Here is an 18,940-nt window from a genome sequence, read left to right as displayed (position 1 = left end):
CATATTTCAAATGTTTGCAAAAGGGAGAAGCCGAGATGTCCAAGTTGTGGTAAAGATCATATGATGTTTTAAAAGTGAAAATGTGACATGTTGCAATTGTGGTGGGTACCATGAAGCCACGTCTTTGGAATGCCCGACAAGGGTACAAGAGATTGACGTGGCCAAAGTCAGGGCTGTTCAGAGCATTTCATATGCAGCGGCTGTTAAATGGGTTGAGGGTTCGAATGGTACTCCTGAAGAGTCCATGATGGTGGATAGGACTGAAAGACATCTTGGCGGAGGAGTTGCATGCAGTATTGTCACAAGCCATACCACCCTCTCAGGCCCTACAGCCTGAGAAGGGGAATATAGAGATTTGAAGGAAGGAAGAAGTGGGAGTTTTGTTTTTGTCAATGTACTATTTTTATTTGGGTGGATTAAGTTAGTTTTACCTATCGTGTATGGATTTTCTTTTTACCTTGTTTTTTCTTCCCCATTAAGTTGGTGGCGGCAATACACCTTTTGGGGTTGTAGTCCTCCATAAAACCCACAGAAGAAGGAGAAGGTATTATGACTATTCGGTGGAAACGTTTATTAGCGAGCTCTAAAGTTATCACATAGCATACCGATGTTACATTTGTATCTAAGCCAACCTATTTTCTACATTTTTGCCAACAAGGTACACTCAAGAACATGCCAGAAAGTGACTGGGATACAGTGACCGTATTGAGTAAGAAGGGACCAACTACTGCACAGTCCAAGTTGAAACAGGTAGCTAGTTAGCTTGCTAACATTAGCTAGTTTTAAACTAGCTCAGTCTGGCTAGCCAGCTTCTGAACATGCTTGTTTATCATTGCCAGTGAACTGGGACATAGCTAGCTGGCTTGGCTATCTTTAGCTTGCAAACTATTTAGCATGTCATTAATTATTTTCTGAGAAACTAGCTAGCTGTCAACCCAGCTAGCTTATTTTCATTCGAGCTTGTAACTGGCCGACGTTAACCAGCAATGGTTCCGAACACTGAGGATGGCCCTTTTTTTTCTTGTATCTTAGAATGCATTTAGATTGTGCTGCATTGGCATGATATTCCCAAGAATGAGATGTTGAGTTTGTGTTAGCCTATTTACCTCTCTATCCTTCTCTCCCTCTCTCAGGGGCTACAGGACAAAACAAACAACACATGATTCCCAAGAATACAGCCAAGTTTGACAGAGCGACTGGAGAGCTTCATCACCAAAGACTATCTCTGGAGATGGGCAAGGTCATCCAGCTAGGCCGGCAAAATCAGGGCTGGACACAGAAGGACCTGGCCACTGTGAGTACATTCTCCCAAACGTGGATGAATAAATACAAATATAGGAAATCAAATTCATTTTTTATACCAGTCATGGATAGGTTGTTGGTCTATTTGTTTAGAAAAGCATTGAAAAAAACAGATAATTGGATACTACAAATCTGGAAAGGCTATCCCCAACAACCAAATCATGGGAAAGATTGAAAGAGCATTTGGTGAGTGTTTTTATTGAGTTTATTTTTCTGGCATACTCTAACGTTCTACACTGAACAAAAATATAAACACAACATGTGAAGTGTTATGTTTCCTGAGCTGAAATTAAAGATCCAAGAAATGTTCCATATGCACAAAAAGCTTATTTCTCTCATATTTTGTGCACAAATTTCTTTACACCCCTCTTAGTGAGCATTTCTCCTTCGCCAAGCTAATCGATCCACCTGACAGGTGTGGCATATCAAGAAGCTGATTAAAGAGTATGATCATTGCACAGGTACACCTTGTGCTGGGGACAATAAAAGGCCACTCTAAATTTTGTCACACAACACAACGCCACAGATGTCTCAAGTTTTGAGGGAGTGTGAAAATTGTCATACTGACTGCATTAATGTCCACCACAGCTGTTTCCATATAATTGAATGTCCATTTCTGTACCATAAGCCGCCACCAAAGTCGTTTTAGAGAATTTGGCAAAAATGTAATATCCAACGTTTCGACAGCCAAGCTGTCTTCATCAGGGTATAATCACAAACACTGCGGGATGACTTGTTTATATAGTGTCAAAAGACACACAGGTGTCTGTAATCATGGCCAAGTGTGGCCTAATGTGATTGGTTAATTCTCAAATATAAAAATGGCATACAAAGAACAGCATACAAAAAACAAATGGATAGCATACGATCATAGATTCATTTTAGACTACACAAGCTTACAAACAATTACAATGACAAAGTCACAATAATCACAAGAATGGCTTCAGATCAAAGTCTACGTTGAGACTGAAGGGAGCAAGGGTCTTAAAAAAAATCTTCTAGATTGTTCTGTTACCCAGTAAACAGCACCCTACCGACAAAAAAAGCCCAAAGGCTTTACAACGAAAGCAAAAAATTAGATTATGTCAGCAGAGTACCCAGCCAGAAATAATCAGACACCCATTTTTCAAGCTAGCATATAATGTCACATAAACCCAAACCACAGCTGAATGCAGCACTAACCTTTGATGATCTTCATCAGATGACAATCCTAGGACATTATGTTATACAATACATGCATGTTTTGTTCAATCAAGTTCATATTTATATCAAAAACCAGCTTTTTACATTAGCATGTGACTAGCATGTGACTAGCATTCCCACCGAACACTTCCGGTGAATTTACGAAATTACTCACGATAAACGTTCACAAAAAACAGAACAATTATTTTAAGAATTATAGATGCAGAACTCCTTTATGCACTCGCTATGTCCGATTTTAAAATAGCTTTTCGGTGAAAGCAAATTTTGCAATATTCTGAGTAGATAGCCCGCCATCACAGGCTAGATATTTTGACACCCACCAAGTGTGGTACTCACCAAACTCCGATTTACTATTAGAAAAGTTTGATTACCTTTGCTGTTCTTCGTCAGAATGCACTCCCAGGCCTTCTACTTCAATAACAAATGTTGGTTTGGTTCCAAATAATCCTTAGTTATATCCAAATAGCGGCGTTTTGTTCGTGCGTTCAAGACACTATCCGAAGGGTAAAGAAGGGTGATGCGCCCGACGCGTTTCGTGACAAAAAAATTCAAAATGTTCCATTACCGTACTTCGAAGCATGTCAAACGCTGTTTAAAATCAATTTTTATGCAATTTTTCTCGTAAAAAAGCGATAATATTCCGACCGGGAGTCGTTGTTTTCATTCAAAGAGAGAGAAAGTAAACATGGTGTCGGCTCGTGTTCACGCCTCCAGTCTCATTGTCCTCAGATCGACCACTATCCAAATGCGCTAATGTTTTTCAGCCAGGGCCTGCAAAGCCACCATTCATCGTTCTGGCGCCTTCTGAGAGCCTATGGGAGTGTTAGAAAATGTCACGTTATGCCAGAGATCCCCTGTTTTGGTTAGAGATGATCAAGAAGGCCAAGAAATAGTCAGAGAGAGCGCTTCCTGTGTGGAATCTTCTCAGGTTTTGGCCTGCCAAATGAGTTCTGTTATACTCACAGACACCATTCAAACAGTTTTAGAAACTTTAGGGTATTTTCTATCAAAATCAAACAATTATATGCATATTCTAGTTACTGGGCAGGAGTAGTAACCAGATTAAATCGGGTACGTTTTTTATCCGGCCGTGCAAATACTGCCCCCTATCCCCAACAGGATATACAATATGTCTAGCTGAATGAGCTGTGGCTGTCAGTAAAAAGCATCCAAAATATATGTGAAGATAATGTGTCTTGAGTATAACTGAAAATTTTGCAACAAGGAGGGCAGAGGAGAGTGGTGAAGATATGGCATGTCTCTCTCCAGAATGCATGCACTCAGCTCTCCAGAAAGCACTCAGTGGTCTTCCGTCAATTCTTGCACATTCATTGTTTCATTATGTGAATTGTTTGCCCTTTGTTTATGTTTTATCAATTCACCAATTCACAAGTAGGCCTAGTTAAAGTACTGTTAATCCCCTGTCATTTGGTTACATTACTATCTGTTAACCCTTTGTCGCATACCATCACAAGGGTGTGATCATTCTACTTTGGTCCCTGCAGCGTACGCTCAACCCACGCTCAACCCATGTCCACACATGTCCAAAGTTATTATTTGTAAGGAAAACAACAATGAAGGAAATGTGAGTGCCAGACAGAAAATGTGCCAAGGGGATAAAGTTTGTGCTAGACTGCGCAAATGTCTGCATACTTGATCTAGGGAAAAACAGGGGAAGTGCTTGGGCTCTCATTGAAGAGAAACATAAATTGTCTGCAACAGTGAAATGGGCTACTTCTATGTGAATTAATGAGGAGGCGGAACACACCTCAATTCAAACTGTTGTTAGAAAATACAAATAACATTTTTTAATTAATATGTTGAAAAATCTGCAGACAGCGTTTGTTTTTTGTTTGAGGGCAGCGCGGGTTAATTGTCCTGTTGCATAACAATCACATTTTGGAACAGTGGTGCATTCTGACATCACGCGCATAAAAAAATTCACGCTGGGGGCGACCGTTAGAGATATTTAGAACTCACACGTGAAAAGGTTAATGCAAGTATTAATTACAGTCATTTACTGTTCATTCTCAGAGTGGACACATTGTTTGCAAAGTTCACAACCTGCTACAACAAGTTAATGTAGGAAAGTGCCCATTTGGCAATGTCTGATTTCTGATTGTCTTAACTCACCACATCCAGTACTAATAAGCTGAGCTGCTCAGTAATGTTATTATTATTATTTTTTTTTACTTCCATTGCGAATTATTTGAAAAACCTATTTGAATCATCTTTCCAACACTCCTGGCCTCGATAATCACCAAGCCTTGGTGTGAAAGCCTATCATGGTCTGATGATCCCATATATCCAGTAGAAACCAGCTGTCTGTCCCGACACAGAAACTCTGAGGTGACAGTTTGATACAATGTTGCACTTCAATAGCTCAAGTCAAGACAGACAGAAAAAGAGGGAGGCAGACAGGCGGAGTAGAGAGATGAATGTGATTGAAATAACCAGGATATTTTCTGTTTTTTTGCTAACTTTTGCTACTCTCATCTAAAATGAGCTAGCTAGGTAGCATAATGAATTCCAGTCCAAGCACAGATTAGTTATTCTGTTTGATAGAGTAATGTTGTTTTCCCTACAAGCCTTTCATTCTAACAGTAATATATCATATTCTTGACCTTCAAGAGATGCACAAACTTTGGCAGGAAAAAAAGTCATTTGGGAGAGTAAAAGTTCCCTTTTAATGGTGTTTCGTTTCAAGTTGTGGGAACAAAGACGTATGAATGCGATCAGGGGAAAGACAGACAAACAAAAGCCAAAGAGAAGTATGCTGCTGAAATGAAAAAGAAGGTAGTAAGTTCAAAGAAAGATCACTGTAATTTATACCATACAGTTTTACAACAATTTAATTTTAATAATGTTAAAGTACTAACTAAGGACAGGATGTTCCTCAATGAAATTCAAGAAGATGGGACTTTAAACGGGTGTCCCAACTGTGGTTACTAAAGATCCCATGGCTGGTGCTTATATTTGTTCTGTTTTATCTGCATGTGCATATCAAACTGTATTCCCATCTTGTAATACTGTGTATAAAAGTACCATGTATGTAAAGTGTATGAATAATGTGAATGTAACAAAACCAAAATGTAAAACAAAGTTACTTTTGTCCTCCAGAGAGGGAGGTGGATGGGCCAGTAAAATAAATACAAATTAAGAGTATGTAAGTGGGGTTAGGGTGGTGAGTTTCCGCTTACACTGTAAAGAGCTTTGGGTGTCTAGAAAGTTGTAACGCCCTGGCCATAGAGAGGGTTTATTTGTTCTTTATTTTGGTTAGGTCAGGGTGTTACATTGGGTGGGCGTTCTATGTTCGTTTTCTAGGTTTTTTGTATTTCTTTGTTTTGGGCCGTGTGTGGCTCCCAATCAGGCACAGCTGAAGTTTGTTGTTGCTGATTGGGAGTCACACATAAGGAGCATGTTTTTCCTTTGGGTTTTGTGGGTAATTGTTTCTGTTTAGTGTTTTGCACCTGACAGGACTGTTTGGCTGTCGGTTTTCTTGTTTTGTTTTGTGTAGTGTTCTTTAGTAAATTAAACTTCTATGATGAACACTAACTCCGCTGCGTATTGGTCCACTTTCTCAGACGATGACTTCTCTGTTTCGTCTGACGACGAAGACAGCGTTACAAAAGTCCAATCAATTATTAGTATTATTAAATGTTTTGCCATCTTCCATAGCTAGAAGACCTTATATTTGTAGAGACGGGAACCAGTACAAAATACCAAAAAGGTGGACTACAAGGCTATGTATGTTAAGTTAAATAAATGACTATAGTAAGTGCCAGGGTGCCAAATAAAGTAACAGGGCTGAAGTTTTCGTCTTAAATCAGCCAAAAATCAGCCAATTTCAAAAATGCACATTTCTGTGAAAATTTCTGTAAAACTGTGTATGTTTTACTTATGGATAAATTGTGGATTTAGAAAATAAAATTCTGAACTCAGGATGTGTTAATTTAAAAAATGACGCCAATATTGGAGTAAACCTATTTTGGGTTAAGACAAGTAACTATGAGTAAGGGCAAACATCATCATCAGCTTGCAAACTGAGTTTGAACAAGACATCAGGTTAACACTTCACATTTATAACGGTTGGATTTATTGTATCTAATAAATAACCAAATAATTGATGTATCAATAGATGAAAGAAACGCATGTCTCTCGTCTGCTCCTGCAAGCCGGTCGGCATATTGTATGTATCATCACACTCCCTTGTCTGATTAGTCGGTTCCCATGAACCGTAATACCGCTTTCAAAACAATTGAGAACCTTGAAACTTGGAATTCTCCGACTTCAGTGCGTTCAAGACAACTGGGAACTCTGAAACAAACGTGCTCCGACTGGGAAAAATAGTTTTGAACGGTCATCCAACTCGGAATTCCAACTCGGGAACTCGGGCCTCTTTCCTGAGCTCCAACTTTCCGATCTGAAGATCACTGACGTCATGATTTGATCACGTATTTTCCCAGTTGTCTTGAACTCACCATTAGCCGGCATACGCGTCATCACACTCCTTCATCTGGTTGGTAGAGTAGGGCCTTTTGACTTAGCTGTGGTAACTAGTGATGACCCAGCTAGGCTTCTTAAGTGGACATGTGCACTCAGTGTCAGCTAAAATTGTCCAAAATCCCCATTTAAAGGATTGCCTATCACATAGTATGACGTGTGGTTCTGAATCACAATTCAAAGGTATCACTTACCACATATGTGGCGGTGGGTAGGCTACCACATAACACCATGGTGTGATTGGTAAAATTATTTCCATCTTTGAGTAGTTAATCGGGTGGGCAGCAGCAACAAAACACCTCAGCGATGTCTGCTGGTGGTGGTAATGATACAATAATTGATGTTATTAAACCTGCGACAAGATTGCAAATCTTTGTGAATCACTATGGAATTGCAATGAACAACCCTTGCCGAAAGAAATGCAGTTGATAAAAATACCTTGGTTAGGGAGCTAGCTAAGGTTAGCTCTATCCGCATGCATGTTTTTATTTACAGTGCTGCCAACTCTCACGCATTGGACAGGAGACACACTCATTTGACCCTCTTCACACGCCACACCTCTTATTTCTCATGCATTCATTGCTGCGGGAAGTAGGGGTGATGAGGGTGCTTCAGCACCGCCTGAAAAATCTGGAGAGAGAATGCCAAGAAATGTGCAAAGCTGTCATCAAGGCGAAGAAGGGTGGCTATTTGAAGAATCTAAAATATTAAATATAGTAGTAGTAACCAATTTTTTGGTTACTACAGCAGCGCCACACATTTTTACATAAAAGAAAACCTAAACTTCCCTTGTCCCTTGTCTATCACAAATGTTGAATACAGGAATGCAGGACTTCTATTTTGAAGCAAGGAAAGCAGAGAGGAAGTGGGTCTGCCAGGCAAGGGATAGTATCGTCATGTCGAGACTCGGGGACCTCATGGACTAATGGACCTCATTGACGGGGGGTCTGATCCTAGATCAGCACTCCTATTCTGAGATCCTTGATACATATAGTTAGTACATACTGTATGGCCCCTGAACTCTGACTTGACTCACTTCGAGACCACAGAAGTTACACTGTTTTACTTTTGTATTCTCTGTAAAGATCAGAAATGTTGTGAGTTAATGTTTGTGTTTCAAGTGCAGGAGTTGCATGAACTTGGTTAAACCCATCCTAGAAATTGGGAAGAGCCTTGGGTCCAGTTCAAGTGGGCCTACATAAATACATTTTAAAGAAGATATAGCCCATCTCTATGGCATCCTGCTTGTAAAAAAAGTACAATTATTGGTGAAGGACTAGAGGTTGATGATTTACTGGCATGTGAATAAATAATTTAGCCTACATTTTATTCAACAAAATAATTAAACCGGTTGCCTTGCTCACTCACTCGCTCACTTGCAATGACCCTTTGTACTCCAGTGACGAGAGTCAAATTTAGGCTCCTGGCAGGTTTAAAATGGTCTAAAATGAATAAAATACGTCAAATGTGTCTTAAAGATCAATTCAGCATTTGGGGAAACAGTGCCACTGTTCGCCCAGCGCCTTTGTTTTGTTACTTGAAACAGAAAAGAGGAGTATCCGGCAGCGTGGTAAAAATAAATCTGTACATATTTTGCTGTTGTAAACTGTGTTCGTTGTTTCCAGTAACTTCGGACTTGACAGTTCCAGCAATTAAGAATTCGAGCTTTACATTTTATACATTTAGCAGACACTCTTATCCAGAGCGACTTACAGGAGCAATTAGGGTTAAATACCTTACTCAAGAACACATTCTTCACCTAGTCGGTTCTGGGGGATTCAAACCAACAAACTTTCGGTTACTGGCCTAACGCTCTTAACTGTGTGGTGGAAATTCTAACCAAGTGAGAGAGACTTTGTTATTCCTTCAAACAATCATACTTTAATATCGATTTATTATTGCAATAATGGAGCTGGTCAACAACTACCCGGAGGTGATCGTTGAGAACCCAAAAAAACAGAGTTGGGTTACAAACTTTATAGCAAAGATATAGCAAACCTCTTAGTCTACATGACTAACAACAGATGTGTGGAGTGGGTCATAGGTGAGGTTTTGAATGTGTGAAAGAAGTAACCCCCCAGCCCGATAACATTTGCTGTGAAGACTTCTAATTGTATAGAAACCAGGGTTTGGCCCCATAGACAAGGTTCCTCCCATCAGCCGTCCACACCAGAGATATCTCCTCCCTGGTACCTCATAGCACACAAACACCAACTCATTCTATGGAATGCAGTCTGTAGGTTTTATCACCAAGCCATCATAAATCAATTGCCAGCGCCTGGCCCCAACTCAGTCACACAGACACACAAAGCTATTCAATGCATAAACAGCATTAAAACATAATCTTGTAATTTTCTACCATAACTGCTAAGCAACCTGTCGCCATTTAATGAGCAAATGTTATTGACAAAAACGATTTATCCATATGTTCTATGATACCAACAATGCCAAGTATGGTGTGGTATGGTCTTTGACTGAATGTGGGCTTGAAAGCAATACAAAAACACTTCAGTCTTTCATGGCTAATCCCGGTTAACCCAGAACTAAAATCTTGCGTAATTTGTCAGATCCTCGATCAAGTTCTGGGGGAGACATGTTAGAATATGTGCTAACGCGACTTGCGAAGTGTCCACCATCATACACGGAAACACTGAAATTTCTCCTGTTTTTATCATCAGTTAGTGCTAACCCTTACCTATGGCAAAACGTATCCTTTTAAAATGTAAATTTCAATGGGGTCGGGACATCCCAAGGACCCCGGAGAGCAACAACCATTTATCATCTGTGTTGGCACATGCAAAGCACTGAATGAGTGTCAACATGGAAGTGTGAGATGTTTTCAACACTGCTATTTCAATTCTTAGTACTGTCCATTCCATGCCTCCATTTAAGCCACTGCAACATTTCTGCAAAAAATATGTTGACCGACAAAATAAATGCTATAGAATGCTTGCTAACTGGCTATGGCAAAAGTTTGATTCATTAACTGTGGGCAGGTTTGTGCAGTTTGCTGTCGTAGGCTATACCCAGAGCAATGGCCAGAGAATGCTATGGTGTTGGTGGTATGCCCGTTATTATCAATAATGGAGGAGCAAGTGAGAATTTTAAACTCTGGGATTTTGAACAAGTAGTCCGGTTTAATTGTACTATCTTTTCCTTCAAGTACATTTAATTTATTCTTTATTGCATTGAAAGTATATCCACTAATTTCAATTTAAAATCCCAAACTGGAAAAACTTCTGATATAAATAGCTTCTCCTTTTCAGTTTATTGATAAGTCATTGAAAATAGATTCCGTTTGAATTAGTGAATTGACTGCCTTCAATTCAAATTGAGCCTTTCTGTACATCTGGTCTACAATTGTCAAATATTGTACATTTCACTTTAAATATAAATGGTAATTAATATATTATCTGACTAAATGTGGCCTTGTATAACCACACATCTAAATGGAAAGAGGGAGCAACCCTCTTGTGAGTGTATTTGTTTTTACTTACTGTTTTGTTTTACCCCAAAGAGGTCTCAGTCAATTTCAGCCATTAACTTATGATTTCTGATGTAATTAAGACAACTATTCACTGCCATTTCCACTGACACTGTTATTATTTTGTATTTTAGGGCCTTGTGTATACTGCTGTTACAGTTTGTCTGTCCTATCTCTGTTCTCCAGGCTGAGGAGACAGACCCCACTGTGATCTGCAGCAGTCACTCCTTATGTTCTACATCCTTGCCTAAACTGAGTGCTGTGCCTTTCACTATAACCAGCTGATCTTTGTTGAGGGAATGTTTCACTCAAAATACAAATGGAAATCTAATGAAGACACATTTTAAAGTTGTTTTTGAGTGGAACATCCATTTAATGTAGAAATCACCGTTAGGTGATCTTACTGCCAATGTTGGTTGCAATTTTCCCACATACTGTACATTGTATAGACCAGGGCCTGGTTTCCCAAAAGCATCTTAGGCTAAATTCATCTTAGAACCATAGGATCCTACTTTTAGGAAACCGGGCCCAGGGCTCTCCAACACTGTTCCTGAAGAGCTACGCTCCTGTAGATTTTAACTCCAACCCCAGTTGTTACTAACCTGATTCAGCTTATTAACCAGCTAATTATTAGAACCAGGTGCACTAGATTAGGGCTGGAGCTTAAACCTACAGGACAGTAGCTCTCCAGGAACAGGGTTGGAGAGCCCTGGCATAGGCCATATAACATTGTATGCTGTCGCAAACTTATTTACTTACTTTACTTTTAATGTGTAGTATTGTAATTTAATTATTGTAATTTATGACAGTTCTTTAACCCAGTGGTTCTATATCCTTGTCCGGGGGACCCAAAGGGGTGCACATTTTAGTTTTAGCCTTAGCACTTCACAGCTGTTTCAAATCATCAAAGCTTTACGAATCATGTGTGGAGTGCTAAGGCAAAAACAAAAATGTGCACCCCTTTGGGTCCCAAGGACCAGGATTGAGAACCACTGCTTTAACCCGATACCCCAATACTAGTTCTATTTTAATTTTGGGGGGTTTGGCCTGGTTATGACACCTGATTTGTAGTTTGTTGAGTGTTTATACATCATGTTTAAAGTTTATGATAAAAAATGTAAAACTATTTAAAAATTATTATGTTAAAAATGTACTGGAACAAAATATATATACTGTCTCACTTTTCCTGAGATACACTATATATACAAAAGTATGTGGACACCCTTTCAAATTAGTGGATTCGGCTATTTCAGCCACACCCGTTGCTGACAGGTGTATAAAATCGAGCAATCTCCATAGACAAACATTGGCAGTAGAATGGCCTTACTGAAGAGCTCAGGGACTTTATACGTGGCACCGTCATAGGATGCCACCTTTCCAACAAGTCAATTCAAATTTCTGCTCTGCCAGAGCTGTAAGTCAAATGTACGTGCTGTTATAGTAAAGTTGAAAGGTCTAGGACCAACAACGGCTCATCCGCGAAGTGGTAGGCCACACAAGCTTACAGAACAGGACCACCGAGTGCTGAAGCGAGTACTGCGTAAAAATTGCCTGTCCTCGGTTGCAACACTCACTGAGTTCCAAACTGCCTCTGGAAGCAAAGTCAGCACAAGAACTGTTAGTCGGGAGCTTAATGAAATCAGTTTCCAAGGCCGTGCAGCCGCACACAAGCCTAAGATCACCATGCACAATGTCAATCGTCGGCTGGAGTGGTGTAAAGCTCGCCACCATTGGACTCTGGAGCAGTGGAAACACATTCTCTGGAGTGATAAATCATGCTTCACCGTCTTGCAGTCCAACGGACAAATCTGGGTTTGGCGGATGCCAGGAGAACGCGAACTGCCCCAATGCATAGTGCCAAATAAATAGTCTGGGGCTATTTTTCATGGTTCAGGCTTGGCCCCTTAGTTCCAGTGAAGGGAAATCTTAACACTACAGCATACAATGACATTCTAGACAATTCTGTGCTTCCAACTTTGTGGCAATTTGGGGAAGGCCCTTTCCTGATTCAGTATGTGCACAAAGTGAGGTCCATATAGAAATGGTTTGTCGAGTTCGGTGAGGAAGAAGTTGACTGGCCTGCACAGTGCCCTGACCTCAACCCCATCGGACATCGTTGGGATGAACTGGAATGCAGACTGCGAGCCTGTTCTGACCTCACCAATGCTCGTGGCTAAATGGAAGCAAGTCCTCACAGCAATGTTGCGACATCTAGTAGAAAGCCTACCCAGAAGGGTGGAGGCTGCCATGGTAGCAAAAGGGGGACCAACTCCATAATATGTACATTTGAAGTCGGAAGTTTACATACACCTTAGCCAAATACATTTAAATTCAGTTTTTCACAATTGCTGACATTTAATCCAAGTAAAAATTCCCTGACTTAGGTCAGTTAGGATCACCACTTTATTTTAAGAATGTGAAATATCTGAATGATTGTACAGAGAATGATTTACTTCAGCTTTAATTGCTTTCATCACATTCCCAGTGGGTCAGAAGTTTACATACACTCAATTAGTATTTGGTAGCATTGCCTTTAAATTGTTTAACCTTGGTCAAACATTTTGGGTAGCCTTCCACAAGCTTCCCACAATAAGTTGGGTGAATTTTGGCCCATTCCTCCTGACAGAGCTGGTGTAACTGAATCAGGTTTGTAGGCCTCCTTGCTCGCACACTCTTTTTTAGATCTGCCAAATATGCTATAGGATTGAGGTCAGGGCTTTGTGATGGCCACTCCAATACCTTGACTTTGTTGTCCTTAAGCCATTTTGCCACAACTTTGGATGTATGCTTGGGGTCATTGTCCATTTGAAAGACCCATTTGCGACCAAGCTTTAACTTCCTGACTGATGTCTTGAGATGTTGCTTCAATAGATCCACATCATTTTCCTCCCTCATGATGATCTATTTTGTGAAGTGCACCAGTCCCCCCTGCAGCAAAGCACCCCCACAACATGATGCTGCCACCCCCATGCTTCATAGTAGGGATGGTGTTCTTCGGCTTGCAATCCTCCCCCTTTTTCCTCCAAACATAACGATGGTCATAATTGCCAGTTATTTTTTTGTTTCATCAGACCAGTGGACATTTCTCCAAAAAGTACGATCTTTGTCCCCATGTGCAGTTGCAAACCGTAGTCTGGCTTTTTTTATGGCGGTTTTTGAGCAGTGGCCACTTCCTTGCTGAGCGGCCTTTCAGGTTATATCGATACAAGACTCGTTTTACTGTGGATATAGATACTTTTGTACCTGTTTCCTCTAGCATCTTCACAAGGTCCTTTGCTGTTGTTCTGGGATTGATTTTCACTTTTCGCACCATGTGAGGATATGACAGAGCCAAGTGACTTGGTGTATAGCGAGAATAGGAGAGGGCCTAGAACAGAGCCCTGGGGAACACCAGTGGTGAGAGCACGTGGTGCGGAGACAGATTCTCGCCACGCCACCTGGTAGGAGCGACTTGTCAGGTAGGACGCAATCCAAGCGTTGGCTGCGCCGGAGATGCCCAACTCGGAGAGGGTGGAGAGGAGGATCTGGTGGTTCACAGTATCAAAGGCAGCAGATAGGTCTAGAAGGATGAGAGCAGAGGAGAGAGAGTTAGCTTTAGCAGTGCGGAGAGCCTCCGTGACACAGAGAAGAGCAGTCTCAGTTGAGTGACCAGTCTTGAAACCTGACTGATTTGGATCAAGAAGGTCATTCTGAGAGAGATAGCAAGAGAGCTGGCCAAGGACGGCACGTTCAAGAGTTTTGGAGAGAAAAGAAAGAAGGGATACTGGTCTGTAGTTTTTGACATCGGAGGGATCGAGTGTAGGCTTTTTCAGAAGGGGTGCAACTCTCGCTCTCTTGAAGACGGAAGGGACGTAGCCAGCGGTCAAGGATGAGTTGATGAGCGAGGTGAGGTAAGGGAGAAGGTCTCCGGAAATGGTCTGGAGAAGAGCGGAGGGGATAGGGTCAAGCGGGCAGGTTGTTGGGCGGCCGACCGTCACAAGACGCGAGATTTCATCTGGAGAGAGAGGGGAGAAAGAGGTCAAAGCACAGAGTAGGGCAGTGTGAGCAGGACCAGCGGTGTTGTTTGACTTAACTTCTTGAGGCTACCTGGGACGTTAGCGTGCCCCCCGTGGCGCACCCTATCAACAGCAGGTGCATTTCAAGAGCGGCAAATTTGAAACCAAATAAATGTACAAATTCAAATTTCTCAAACATACAACTAACTTACAGCCTTTGAAAGATAAACATCTTCTTAATCTAACCACGTTTACCGATTTCAAAAAGGTTTTACGGGGAAAGCATAAAGTTAGGTTATGTTAGGAGAGTACATTGACAATAGCGGTGTGCAATGCATTGTCGATTCAAAGACAGGCTTCACCAAAACCATACAATCAGCTAAAATTATGCACTAACCTTTTACAATCTCCATCAGATGACACTCCTAGGACATTATGTTAGACAATGCATGCATTTTTAGTTCTATCAAGTTCATATTTATATCTAAAAACAGTGTTTTACTATGGCGTTGATGTTCAGGAAATCGTTTCCCTCCAATACCGGCAGTCAAGTCATGACAACAAAATAATTAATTAATATTAGAAAACATTGCTAAAATATTATATTGTCATTCAAAGAATTATAGATTTACATCTCTTGAACGCAATGGACTTGTCAGATTTAAAATTAACCTTACTGGGAAATCACACTTTGCAATAATCTGAGCACTGCGCCAGAAAAATACGCATCGCGATACAGACTAACCGCCATGTTGGAGGAATCTAAAATCGAAAATACTATATAAATAATCCATTACCTTTGATTCTCTTCATCAGATGTCACTTCCAAAGAGTCCCAGGTCCATAACGAATGTAGTTTAGTTCAAAAAAGCTCATCATTTATGTCAAAAAACCTCCGTGTTGTAGCGCATGATCTAAGCCAGCCGGACTTCACTTCACTTCAAGAACGGAAAAAATATATTTCCGTTCGTTCAAACATGTCAAACGTTGTATCGCATAAATCATTAGGGCCTTTTTTAACCAGAACATGAATAAAATTCAAGGCGGACCATTGGGTTTTCTTTTAAAACGTTTCGGAATGAGAGTACCCACCATCAAATCGCAAGCCAGGTGTCTAATGGACCATCACGTTCCATGGCTCTTATTCGGTCAGATCTCACTGTAGAACACTCAAAACACTTTGTAAAGGCTGGGGACATCTTGTGGAAGCAATAGGAAGTGCCAGAATATTCCTCACCCCCTTTGTTTTTCAATGGCATAGGCTCAAAGTCAATTCAACACATCAGGTATCCACTTCCTGTCAGAATCAGTCTCAGGGTTTTGCCTGCCAAATGAGTTCTGTTATACTGACAGACACCATTCAAACAGTTTTTGAAACTTTAGGGTGTTTTCTATCCATATATGCATATTGTAGTTACTGGGTAGGTGTAGGAGGCAGTTAAAAATGGGCACATATTTTTTCAAAAAATTCTCAATACTGCCCCCTATACCCTAACAGGTTAACAAACGAGGATCGGATGTCATCGACCTTCTTTTCAAAATGGTTGACGAAGTCATCCGCAGAGAGGGAGGGGGGGGGGGGGGGGGAGGATTCAGGAGGGAGGAGAAGGTGGCAAAGAGCTTCCTGGGGTTAGAGGCAGATGCTTGGAATATAGAGTGGTAGAAAGTGGCTTTAGCAGCAGAAACAGAAGAGGAAAATGTAGAGAGGAGGGAGTGAAAGGATGCCAGGTCCGCAGGGAGGCGAGTTTTCCTCCATTTCCGCTCGGCTGCCCGGAGCCCTGTTCTGTGAGCTCGCAATGAGTCGTCGAGCCACGGAGCAGGAGGGGAGGACCGAGCCGGCCTGGAGGATAGGGGACATAGAGAGTCAAAGGATGCAGAAAGGGAGGAGAGGAGGGTTGAGGAGGCAGAATCAGGAGATAGGTTTGAGCAGAGGGAAGAGATGATAGGATGGAAGAGGAGAGAGTAGCGGGAGAGAGAGAGCGAAGGTTGGGACGGCGCAATACCATCCGAGTACGGGCAGAGTGAGAAGTGTTGGAGGAGAGCGAGAGGGAAAAGGATACAAGGTAGTAGTCGGAGACTTGGAGGGGAGTTGCAATGAGATTAGTGGAAGAACAGCATCTAGTAAAGATGAGGTCAAGCGTATTGCCTGCCTTGTGAGTAGGGGGGGGAAGGTGAGAGGGTGAGGTCAAAAGAGCAGAGGAGTGGAAAGGAGGCAGAGAGGAATGAGTCAAAGGTAGACGTGGGGAGGTTAAAGTCACCCAGAACTGTGAGAGGTGAGCCATCCTCAGGAAAGGAACTTATCAAGGCATCAAGCTCATTGATGAACTCTCCAAGGGAACCTGGAGGGCGATAAATGATAAGGATGTTAAGCTTGAAAGGGCTGGTAACTGTGACAGCATGGAATTCAAAGGAGGCGATAGACAGATGGGTCAGGGGAGAAAGAGAGAAAGTCCACTTGGGAGAGATGAGGATTCCAGTGCCACCACCCCGCTGGCCAGATGCTCTCGGGGTATGCGAGAACACGTGGGCAGACGAGGAGAGAGCAGTAGGAGTAGCAGTGTTATCTGTGGTAATCCATGTTTCCGTCAGCGCCAAGAAGTCGAGGGACTGGAGGGTAGCATAGGCTGAGATGAACTCTGCCTTGTTGGCCGCAGACCGGCAGTTCCAGAGGCTGCCGGAGACCTGGAACTCCACGTGGGTCGTGCGCGCTGGGACCACCAGGTTAGAGTGGCAGCGGCCGCGCGGTCTGAAGCTTTTGTATGGCCTGTGCAGAGGGGAGAGAACAGGGATAGACAGACACATAGTTGACAGGCTACAGAAGAGGCTACGCTAATACAAAGGAGATTGGAATGACAAGTGGACTACACGTCTCGAATGTTCAGAAAGTTAAGCTTACGTTGCAAAAATCTTAGACTAAAATTACTAAAATGATACAGTACTGCTGGCTGGTGAAGTAGGCTAGCTAGCAGTGGCTGCGTTGTTGACTTTGTTTGAAAGTGTAGCTGGCTAGGTAACCTCGATAATTACTCTAAACTACACAATTATCAAACTATGACAAAGTTGTAGCTAGCTAACACTACACTAATCAAATCGTTCTGTTGTAATGTATTAGTTTCTACAGTGCTGCTAGTCGGTAGAAGTTGGCTAGCTAGCAGTGTTGGAGAACGGCGTCACGGAGGACGAAAATAGCTGGCTAGCTAACCTCGATAATTACTCTAAACTACACAATTATCTTAGATACAAAGACAGCAAAGACAACTATGTAGCTAGCTAACACTACACTAATCAAATCATTCCGTTGTAATGTATTAGTTTCTACAGTGCTGCTAGTCGGTAGAAGTTGGCTAGCTAGCAGTGTTGACTAAGTTTTGGGGAACGGCGTCACGGACGACGAAAATAGCTGGCTATCTAACCTCGATAATTACTCTAAATTACACAATTATCTTTGATACAAAGACAGCTATGTAGCTAGCTAAAAATTGCTCAGATCAACCAAATCAAACCGTTGTAATGTAATGAAATGTAATATTACCTGCGGAGCGAAGTGCAGCACGACTACTCTCATGCCTTTGTAGGTTACTTAACACAAGCAGCTGATGCAGGTAAGGGTGTGTTTAACCTCAGAGACAGCTTATATACTGCCAGGAAGCAACTCCATATGATCAGCTGAACAGACCAGGTATCCGTCCAGCTGTTTAGAGCTTTCTTGTGCTTGAGACGTTTTCATGGCAGAGAAGAAGTCCTCCTCATCTGATGAACTAGTGCCATCACATAGCTGCAGCAAGGGTTCTTCCAGGTGGTCCTTGATGTAGTCCATTCCTGAAATACAAGGAAGATGACAATAGAAATCATGCAGTTATGAGCCTACATTAATACATCCCCATATATATATATATATATATATATATATATATATATATATATATATGGGCTAAGTAGGCTACCCATTGGACTTAACCACAATGTCAGGATTGTAGTTTAAATGGGTGGTTCTCAAATCTATGAAGTGTCAAAATATACACAGTTGTTTATGAATAATAACTGTTAATTAACCACAGGGACAACTTGATTCGGTCAAGTTTTGTGATCAGCTGGTTGATAGTTGGAAGTAGCCACCCCATCTGGACATTGGTTTCAGCCTGCAGGATGTTGATGGCCTTAGCGACTGGGCTCATGGTGGCAGCATACTCTGTGCGGAAGGCGAGTTCAGCTGGAATTATCCAACGGGGAAAAAATAAAAATAATATTATATATATATATATATATATATATATATATAATACTGTGTTTCCTGACCCTATACAAAGGGGACCACTAACCATTTCACCTGATTTAACTACAGTAATCAATGGCTGGATGAGTAGTGGACTAAATGGATCAATGATAGTGTATGGCTACAACATGTGAAACAGTTATTAGTCCCCAAGCAAAGGGTCAGGAAACACTGCAACAT

The 18,940-nt window shown here is 41.5% G+C and overlaps 1 pseudogene; it reads left to right on the top strand.

Annotated features, from left to right (window-relative positions):
* The first annotated feature begins 394 nt into the window (after positions 1 to 394).
* On the top strand, positions 395 to 10,683 carry LOC115199560 (endothelial differentiation-related factor 1-like; annotated as a pseudogene).
* The last annotated feature ends 8,257 nt before the right edge of the window (positions 10,684 to 18,940 follow it).

Source organism: Salmo trutta, chromosome 9 (genome assembly GCF_901001165.1).
Source record: "Salmo trutta chromosome 9, fSalTru1.1, whole genome shotgun sequence".
In the NCBI taxonomy this organism is placed as follows: Eukaryota; Metazoa; Chordata; class Actinopteri; order Salmoniformes; family Salmonidae; genus Salmo; species Salmo trutta.
This window is presented reverse-complemented; position numbering and strand designations above follow the sequence as displayed.